At 37.8% G+C, this 10,625-nt stretch overlaps 1 protein-coding gene across 9 annotated transcripts in view; it reads right to left on the bottom strand.

Moving 5' to 3' along the window:
- The window catches only part of VPS13B (vacuolar protein sorting 13 homolog B), an 802,500-nt gene that overhangs the window by 186,737 nt on the left and 605,138 nt on the right, over nt 1-10,625 (bottom strand). The gene's annotated exons all lie outside the window — the stretch shown is intronic.

Genomic DNA, 10,625 nt, shown 5'->3' on the forward strand with positions numbered 1-10,625 from the left:
CCGGACGCGCAGGCTCAGCGGCCATGGCTCACGGGCCCAGCCGCTCCGCGGCATGCGGGATCTTCCCGGACCGGGGCACAAACCCGTGTCCTCTGCATCGGCAGGCGGACTCTCAACCACTGCGCCACCAGGGAAGCCCTAGTAAAAGTTTTTAAGGTTCATTTGTGTTGAATCATGTATCACCAGTATGTCATTCCTTTTTATGGCTGAATAATACTCCATCATATGGATATACTACATTTTGTTTATCCATCATCAGTTTATGGACATTTGGGTTGTTTCCACTTTTTGGCTATTATGGATAATACTGCTATGAACATTCATGTGCAAGTTTTTTTGTGAACATGTTCTCAATTCTTTTAGGTATCTACCTAGAAGTAGAATTGCTGGGTCATATTTGATTACAGCAATCCTAGTGGGTATGAAGTGGTAACCCATTGTGATTTTGATGTGTATTTCCCTAACGATTAATGATGTTGAGCATTTCTTCATTTCTTCAGTTGTAGTGGGTATGAAGTGGTATACCATTGTGATTTTCATGTGTATTTCCCTAATGATCAATGATATTGAGCATTAATGCTATTGGCTATGTGTATATATTCTTGGGAGAAATGTCTATTCACACCCTTTGCTCATTTTTAAATTGGGTTGTCTTTTTATTAAATAGTATGAGTCTTTTATATTGATATATTCTGTATACAAGTCCCTATGAGATATAGGATTTGCAAATATTTTCTCCCATTCTGTGGACTGTCTTTTCAGTTTTTTGGATGGTATGATTTGCAGCACGAAAGTTTTTAAGTTTTGTGAAGTCCAACAGATCTATTATTATGCTTGTGCTTTTGGTGTCATATCCAAAAACCATCGCTTAGGGGGCTTCCCTGGTGGCGCAGTGGTTAAGAATCTGCCTGCCAATCCAGGGGACATGGGTTCGAGCCCTGGTCCAGGAAGATCCCACATGCCGCGAAGCAACTAAGCCCATGCGCCACAACTACTCAGCCTGTGCTCTAGAGCCCGTGAGCCACAACTACTGAAGCCCATGCGCCTAGAGCCCGTGCTCCGCAACAAGAGAAGCCACCGCCACGAGAAGCCCATGTACCGCAACGAAGAGTAGCCCCCGCTTGCCGCAACTAGAGAGAGCCTGTGCACAGCAACGAAGACCCAGCGCAGCCAAAAATAAACAAATAAAATAAATTTACAAAACAAAAACATTGCTTAACCCAAGGTCATAAAGATTTACAGTTACGCTTTCTTTTACAAGTTTTATAGTTTTACCTCTTACATTTAGGTCTATGATTGCTCTTGAATTAACTTTTGTGCTTTGTGTGGTAGGGGTCCAACTTAGTTTTTTTTTTGCATGCAGAAATCCAGTTATACCAGCACCATTTTTTTTTTTTTTTTTTTTTTTTTTGTGGTACGCAGGCCTCTCACCGCGGGATCTTCCCGGACCGGGGCACGAACCCATGTCCCCTGCATCGGCAGGCGGACTCTCAACCACTGCGCCACCAGGGAAGCCCCCAGCACCATTTTTGAAAGGAATTATTTTTGACTTATAGAATTTGGGGTACTCAAAGAGGCTGGTGGGCAAATATTTTAGGGAAATTGGATGATTCAAATGATTCATACACTGTCCGGCTCTGCCTGCAAATTCTTTTATGAGGGCTTCGAAATTCTGTGGCCTCACAGAAAATAATACCACCTTTTACCACAGTGAAAAAAACAAACAATCTTAACAGACGATAGCAACAACAGGAAAACGAAACAAAGCTAAAGCAGAAAGAAGACTCAGATATTGGGGCCAGAAGCTACCGCTTTTGCCTGGATTCATAACATGAGATTTAAACTAAGTGTCAGAAGTAGACAAAGAAACAGTTTACTGACCTACTCAGGAAGTTGCCCAAATATCCACCTATACTAACTGCTGAGCCTAAGGGATCCCTTTTCCCTGACTGTAAACTGGCAAAACATCCACGGAATGGTATATATGAGAGTTGTTGACTACTATCTCAATATGGATCCTTGTATCTCAGGTATGGTAGTCCCAGTGACACAGGAAAAAAACAAAAAAACTATACCTCTGCTTATCTGTCTAACTTGTCCTTTGAGACTCAGTCCTTGAGTCTCAAAGACTCCAGGAAGTCTTTCTTGACCCCTGAGGCCGAGTGAGGTGCCGTTCATCCACTGCTTTCAGAATGCCCTGTGTATTGCATCATCATTAGGTACCTATTCATATTATTTTTATAGTTACTGCTTAGGTATCTGTCATAGTCCAGCTAACTGCGAACTCCTGAACGATAAGGACTGTTCTACATCTTAATATTCTGAGTGCTGAAACTACTGTTTGGTCCACAGGAAGTACAAAACAAACATTTTATGATGTAGTGAAGGAAAAAAAATGAATGAATTTTTCCTTCCTACTGAACTCCCACAGGCTCATCAAATCACTTCATCCAGAACAATCCATTATCTCCTCTCACACATGCTATATTCCATGTCTCAGTTAATGACTCTAATCTCCCAACTGGTTCAAATAAAAAATCTGACTTTTTGACTCATTTCATTCCCTCTTTTCCTGGTCCAAACCCACTCAGTGATTAAGTCCTGTCAATTTTACTTCCAAAATATTGCTTGAATCCAATCTCCTTCTCTCGAGCATTCCAGCCACTCCCCATGTTTTCCCTCCATGCCTTTGATATTGCTCAGCTAATATAAAGCCTCCTAAAAGGTTTCTCTGTCTAGACCGATTCCTGTTAATCCAGTCTCCAGAGTAATTTCCAAATGATCTGTTTCTAATGTGATTCTGATTGGCTCACTATTGCTTAAAACTCTTTAATGGCTCTTCTTTACCTATGGGATAAAAGATGAAGCTCCTTAGAATGGAAAAAAAGGTCTTGCCTTTCCTTATCTGCAGCCGTTGCCCACCTCAAATATTAAAGCTCCAGAAATATCAAAGAGTTTATAGAGCCCACTCCCCCCAGACCATGCTGTGTCATACCACAAGAACTTTGATCATGTTGCTCCTTTGTCTAATATACCCTTTCTTTGCCTAATGCATAATCTTCAGGATACTGCTCAGCATGTTCTCCAAGAAGAAGTTCCACAAAGCTGGCCCTGCCTAAGTATCTTTTTATGAGATTATGTCTCTCACCAATAGAGAAGATCCTTGAGTGTACATTTCTCACCTTTAATACTTAGCATTGGGCCTCAAACTCAGCATGAAGTACGTGTTTGGTCAGTTCATGTTGGAGCACCCTGAAACTTTCTAATCTGGTTCTGTGGTAGGCAGAATTCTGAAGATGACCCCCTTCTCCCAAGATTCCTCTCCCCTGGTTATTGAATCAAACACTAATCTAGGTACTGGTATGCTGAAAGGGATTTTATAGGTGTGATAAAAATCCCAGGTAAATTGAATTTAACACAGAGATTATCTGGTGGGCCTGATCTATTATACAGGGCCTTTACAAAGTACATGAAGGAGGCAGAAGGGGAAGTCGGAGAGATTTGAAGCGTGAGAAGGGGTCTATGATATGTCATTGCTGCTTTGAGGATGGCAGGGGTCATGTAAGAAGGAATGGGCACCCTAAAGCTGAGGGAAGGAAGCACTGGCCAGCTGCTAACAAGGAATTAGGGACGTGAGTCCTATGACCACAGGAACTGGATTATGCAAACAAATGGAATGAGTTTGTAAGTCAATTCTTCCCTGGAGCCTCTAGATTAGAGCCCAGCCCAACTGACACCTTGATTTTGGCCTTGTAAGATTCTGAGCAGAGAATACAGCTAAACCCAACTGGACTTCTGCCTGCAGGATTGAGAAAATAAATTTGTATTGCTATAAGCCACTACATTTGTGGTAATTTGTTATGCATCAAGAAAAAACTAACACAAACTCCATATGCATATTTACCCACATAATATTTCCTGTTTCTAATGTGATCATAAATGAAGTTTCAAGGCCTAGGAATGTTTGCCCTAGCTTCTTTCACCTTGTCCCCCCAGAGCAAAAATATCTAATATACTTTGCTCTTCTCTTTGTTAGTTGCCAATTCTCTCTCTTTAAAAATTACTTCAGTGTTCCAGGAGAGATGGAGCCCTGTCTCTCCCACTTTATACAGCTATAATATCTGGAGAGATTACAGCTAAAAAACCTATACAGAGGGCTTCCCTGGTGATGCAGTGGTTAAGAATCCGTCTGCCAATACAGGGGACATAGGTTCAAGCCCTGGTCCGGGAAGATATCACATGCCACAGAGCAACTAAGCCCATGCACCACAACTACTGAGCCTGCACTGTAGAGCCTGTGCTCCACAACAAGAGAAGCCACCGCAGTGAGAAGCCCGTGCACTGCAACAAAGAGCAGCCCCTGCTTGCCACAACTAGAGAAAGCCCGCATGCAGCAACAAAGACCCAATGCAGCCAAAAATAATAAATAAATAAGTTTAAAAAAAATAAGCACAAGGCTTAATGAAAAAAAAAAAAACCCCAAAAGCAAACAACAAAAAAAAACATACACAGAGCAGCTATTTGAGGATTTTGAAAAGTAAATGGTAACAGGTAGACTGGGGAAGATGACTAGATTTCAAAATACCACCAAAAGGTAGTGAGTTTCTCATTTTTCTTCTGATATTCCATAGCCTGGGGCAGCCCAAAACCTGGAGGTGGGCATCAGGTGTGGATAGAGGGAGTCGTAGGGGAAACCCTCTATTTCTGGCTTCAGTAATGGGAAGGGAATTCCTAATGCCCACAGGGACTAAGAAAAATGCCTCATTTTTTCCTTCTTTTTCTTGTACCACAGAAAATAGGAGACAATACTCCTAAATTCATTTTATGAAACCATCATTACTGATACCAAAACTAGACAAAGACAGTAAAAGAAAACTACAGACCAATATCCCTAAAAAACAAGAGACATAAAAATCCTCCAAATAAACTAAAAAAAAAAAATCAAGTAACATAAGAAACTAATAATATACCACAACCAAGAGGGGTTTATCCTGGGACTACAAGGTTGGTTCAATATTGAAAAATCAAAGTAATGGTATCACCAGTTTACAAAACAAAAAAACATGATCATATCAATTGATGCAGAAAAAGCTTTTGAAAAACCAATATCCATTTATGATAAGAACTCTTAGCAAACTGTCAATAGATGGAAACTTCCTTAACCTGATAAAGTTCACAGATGAAAAACCTATAGTTAATGTCATACTTAATCATGAAGTATTGAATGCTTTTCCCCTAAGATCAGAAACAAGGCAGTGATATTCATTCTCACTACTCATACTCTATATTTAATACTAGAGATCCCAACCAGCACAATAAGGCAAGAAAAAGAAATAAAAGGCATGAAGCTTGGAAAGAAAGACATAAAATGATGTCTATTCACAGATGACATGAATGTCTATGTAGAAAACTCCATGAAATCTTCAGAAAAGCTCCTAGAATTACTAAGTGAACTTGACAAGATTTTAGAATACAAGACCACTGCACAAAAATCAGTTGAGTTTCTACAAACCAGCAATGTGCAGTTGGAGTAAAATTTAAACAAAAAAAAACATTTATAAAAGCTCCAAATAAAATAAATACTTAGGTATAAATCTGACAAAACTCGTACAGAATCTGTATGTTGAAAAATCATTAAAGACCTAAGTAAATGGAGAGATATATTGTATACATAACATATTCATAGATTGGAAGACTCAAAATAGTAAAGATATAAAATCTCTCCCAATTGATCTATAGATTTAACACAATTCCAATAAAAATTCCAGCAGTACTATTGTAGATATAGAAAAGCTGATTCTAAAATGTATACAGGAAAGCAAAGGAACTAGAATAGCTAAAACACTTTTGAAATAGAAGAATGACATTGGAGGACTTACACTACCTAATTTTAAGACTTGCTATGAAGCTACTATGATCAATACAGTATAATTCTGGAGAAGTTATATACATGTATATCAGTGGAACAGAACAGAGAATCCAGATTATAGAGGCCAACCAAATATTGTGAAATGATTTTTTTTTAAACTGCAAAGGCAGTTCAATGAAGAGAGTTTTATCAGCAAATGGTGTCATACATCCTCATGCCCTCCACGCAAAACGAAAGAAAAAAGTTGAACTCAACTTTATACTTTACCCAAAATTAACTAAAAATGAATCATAGATCTGAATATAAAATGTAAAATATAAAACATTTTAAGATGAAAACATAGGAGAAAATCTATGCGTACTGAAGTTAGGCAGAATTCTTATATACAGTACCAAAAAAAGCATGATTCATTTGAAAAAACTTCACACTAAAAACTTCTGCTCTGTAAAAAGTAGTGTTAAGAGAATGAAAAGACAAGCTATGCACTGGGAGAGAATATTTGCAAGTCACATATCTGACAAAAGACTTGTATCCGGAATACACAAAACACTTTCAAATTCAACAATAAGAAACAAACAGTCTAATTTTAAAATAAGCAAAAGACTTGAATAGCCACTTTACCAAAAGGATATATGAATGGCAGATAAGCACATATAAAGACATGTGACATCACTAGTAATTAGAAAAGTGCAAATAAAAATGACAATGAACCACCTATTAGAATGGCTAAAATAAAAAATACTGATAACACAAAGTGCCAGAGAGGATATGGAACTAGTGGGACTCTCATACATTGCTGTGGGAATGTCAAATGATACAGGCTATTTGGAAACATTTTAGTAATTTCTTATGATTTATACGACCCACCAATCCCACACCTAGGTATTTATCATAGAGGAATGAAACTTACAATCACACAACAACTTATACACAAATGTTTAAAGTGGCTCTATTCATAATCACCAAAATTGGAAACAACTATATGTCCTTCAATGGATGAATTCTTAAACTATGGTACATCTACAAAATGTAATACTACTCAGCAATAAAAAGGAATGTATTGATACTACTGATAGATACAACAACTTGACTGAATCTCAAGGGCACTATGTGAGTGAAAGAAGCCAGTCTTAAAAGGTTACTTGCTGTATGATTACATTTGTATGACATTCTCAAAAAGGTAAAACAAATAAACAAAAACCCTGAAGTGATGGAGAGCAGTAATTATCATAGATTAGGATTTAGGGGGAGGTGTGATTACAAAGGAATACCATGAGAGTATTTTAAGATGGTAGAACTGTTCTGTATCTTTTTTTTTTTTTTTTTTTTGTTCTGTATCTTGACTGTGGTAGTGGTTACACAAATCTATTCATCTATTAGAATTCATAGGACTATGCACCAACAAGGGACAATTTTACTGCACATTAATTTAAAAAATAAAAAAGAAACAAAATTATTTCAATGACTTTGTCATATGCATGACAGGACAGTTTTTTCCACTCCATTTATTTACCTCACATGTGTTTCTCAAAAGGCTAAAGGGTTGGAATGTGTCCTTATGGGTAGGGGAAGCCCACTTTAGGCCTAAGTGTTAACCAACTCTGTACTGGGTAAGTTTTTCAGGTTTCCTTTCCATTCTCCATGGCCCCTCCAACAAGGAAGTAGAACACTTATGCTAATACCTTTAACTGTGAGCTCAGGATGGCCTTTCTGCAAAAGGTGAAAAAGATGGAATGCTACTCCTAAAGGTTATGGAAGCCACAGGACAATTCCTGATCTTACTAATACAAAACAGTGTGACAGATGAAAATTGGAGGCTTTAATTTAACAGCTGGCTAAAGTCAGTTAAACCAGTAAAACTCAAAAGCACAGGTCAGTTTGGCACCATCCAAAGTAGTTTAATGATGTACCTTGCATCTGTGGAATACCTGAATAAACACGAATCATACCAAATTGAGGAGGTGGACTTTGGGAGCAATGATATATATATATTTTTCCCTATTTCTCTTTTTGTGAGTGTGTATGTGTATGCTTCTGTGTGTGATTTTGTCTGAATAGCTTTGCTTTTACCATTTGTCCGAGGGTTCTGTCTGTCCGTTTTTTTTTTTGTTTTTTTTAGTATAGTTTTTAAAGCTTGTTATCACTGGTGGATTTGTTTTTTGGTTTGGTTGCTCTCTTCTTTCTTTCTTTTTTTATTACTTTAAAAAATTATTTTTTAAATAATTATTTATTTTAATAACTTTATTTTATTATATTTTATTTTATTTTATCTTCTTCTCCCTTTTTTTTTTCTCCCTTTTATTCTGAGCTGTGTGGATGACAGGCTCTTGGTGCTCCAGCCGGGTGTCAGGTCTGTGCTTCTGAGGTGGGAGAGCCAAGTTCAGGACACTGGTCCACAAGAGACCTCCCAGCTCCACATAATATCAAATGCCAAAAATCTCGCAGAGATCTACATCTCAATGCCAAGACCCAGCTCCACTCAATGACCAAAAAGCTCCAGTGCTGGACACCCTATGCCAAACAACTAGCAAGACAGGAACACAACACTATCCATTAGCAGAGAGGCGGCCTAAAATCATAAAAAGGCCACAGATACCACAAAACACACCACCAGACGTGGACCTGCCCACCAGAAAGACAAGATCCAGCCTCAACCACGAGAACACAGGCACTAGTGCCTTGCACCAGGAAGCCTACACAAACCACTGAACCAACCTTAGCCACTGGGGGCAGACAACAAAAACAACGGGAACTATGAACCTGCAGCCTGCGAAAAGGAGACCCCAAACACAGTAAGATAAGCAAAATGAAAAGACAGAAAAACACACAGCAGATGAAGGAGCAAGGTAAAAACCCACCAGACCTAACAAATGAAGAGGAAATAGGCAGTCTACATGAAGAAGAATTCAGAATAATGAGAGTAAAGATGATCCAAAACCTTGGAAATAGAATAGATAAAATACAAGAAACGTTTAACACGGAACTAGAAGAACTAAAGAGCAAACAAACAGTGATGAACAACACAATAAATGAAAATAAAACTTCTGTAGAAGGAATCAATAGCAGAATAACTGAGGCAGAAGAACAGATAAGTGACCTGGAAGATAAAATAGTGGAAATAACTACTGTAGAGCAGAATAAAAAAAAAAAAAAATGAAAAGAATTCAGGACAGTCTCAGAGACCTCTGGGACAACATTAAACGCACCAACATTTGAATTATAGGGGTCCCAGAAGAAGAAGAGAAAAAGAGAGGAACTGAGAAAATATTTAAGGAGATCATAGTTGAAAACTTCCCTTATATGGGACAGGAAATAGTTAATCAAGTCCAGGAAGCACAGAGAGTCCCATACAGGATAAATACAAGGAGAAACATGCCAAGACACATATTAATCAAACTATCAAAAATTAAATACAAAGAAAACATATTAAAAGCAGCAAGAGAAAAACAACAAATAACACACAAAGGAATCCCCATAAGGTTAACAGCTGATCTTTGAGCAGAAACTCTGCAAGCCAGAAGGGAGTGGCAGGACATATTTAAAGTGATTAAGGGGAAAAACCTACAACCAAGATTACTCTACCCAGCAAGGATCTCATTCAGATTCGACAGAGAAATTAAAACCTTTACAGACAAGCAAAAGCTAAAGAGAATTCAGCACCACCAAACCAGCTTTACAACAAAATTCCGAAGGAACTTCTCTAGGCAGGAAACACAAGAGAAGGAAAAGACCTGTGATAACAAACCCAAAACAATTAAGAAAATGATAATAGGAACATACATATCGATAATTACCTTAAATGTAAATGGATTAAATGCTCCAACCAAAAGAGGTACACTGGCTGAATGGATACAAAAACAAGACCCATATATATGCTGTCTACAAGAGACCCACTTCAGACCTAGGGACACATACAGACTGAAAGTGAGCAGATGGAAGAAGATATTCCATGCTAATAGAAATCAAAAGAAAGCTGGAGTAGCAATTCTGATATCAGACTAAATAGACTTTAAAATAAAGACTATTACAGGAGACAAAGAAGGACACTACATAATGATCAAGGGATCAATCGAAGAAGAAGATATAACAATTGTAAACATTTAGTCACCCAACATAGGAGCACCTCAACACATAAGGCAAATAGTAGCAGCCATAAAAGGGGAAATTGACAGTAACACAATCATAGTACGGGACTGTAACACCCCACTTTCACCAATGGACAGATCATCCAAAATGAAAATAAATAAGGACACCGAAGCTTTAAATGATACATTAAAGAAGATGGACTTAAATGACATTTATAGGACATTCCATCCAAAAACAACAGAATACACTTTCTTCTCAAGTACTCATGGAACATTCTCCAGGATAGATCATATCTTGGGTCACAAATCAAGCCTTGGTAAATTTAAGAAAATTGAAATCGTATCAAGTATCTCTTCCGACCACAATGCTATGAGACTATATATCAGTTTCAGGAAAAATCTGGAAAAACTACAAACACCTGGAGGCTAAACAATATGCTACTAAATAACCAAGAGATCACTGAAGAAATCAAAGAGAAACTAAAAGCTGGTTCTTTGAGAAGATAAACAAAATTGATAACCATTAGCCAGACTCATCAAGAAAAAAACGGAAGAAAAAAAAAAAGAAAAAAACGGAAGAGACTCAAATCAATAGAATTAGAAATGAAAAAGAAGTAACAACTGACACTGCAGAAATACAAAAGATCATGAGAGATTACTACAATCAACCC

Source organism: Physeter macrocephalus, chromosome 15 (genome assembly GCF_002837175.3).
Source record: "Physeter macrocephalus isolate SW-GA chromosome 15, ASM283717v5, whole genome shotgun sequence".
Lineage (NCBI taxonomy): Eukaryota > Metazoa > Chordata > Mammalia > Artiodactyla > Physeteridae > Physeter > Physeter macrocephalus.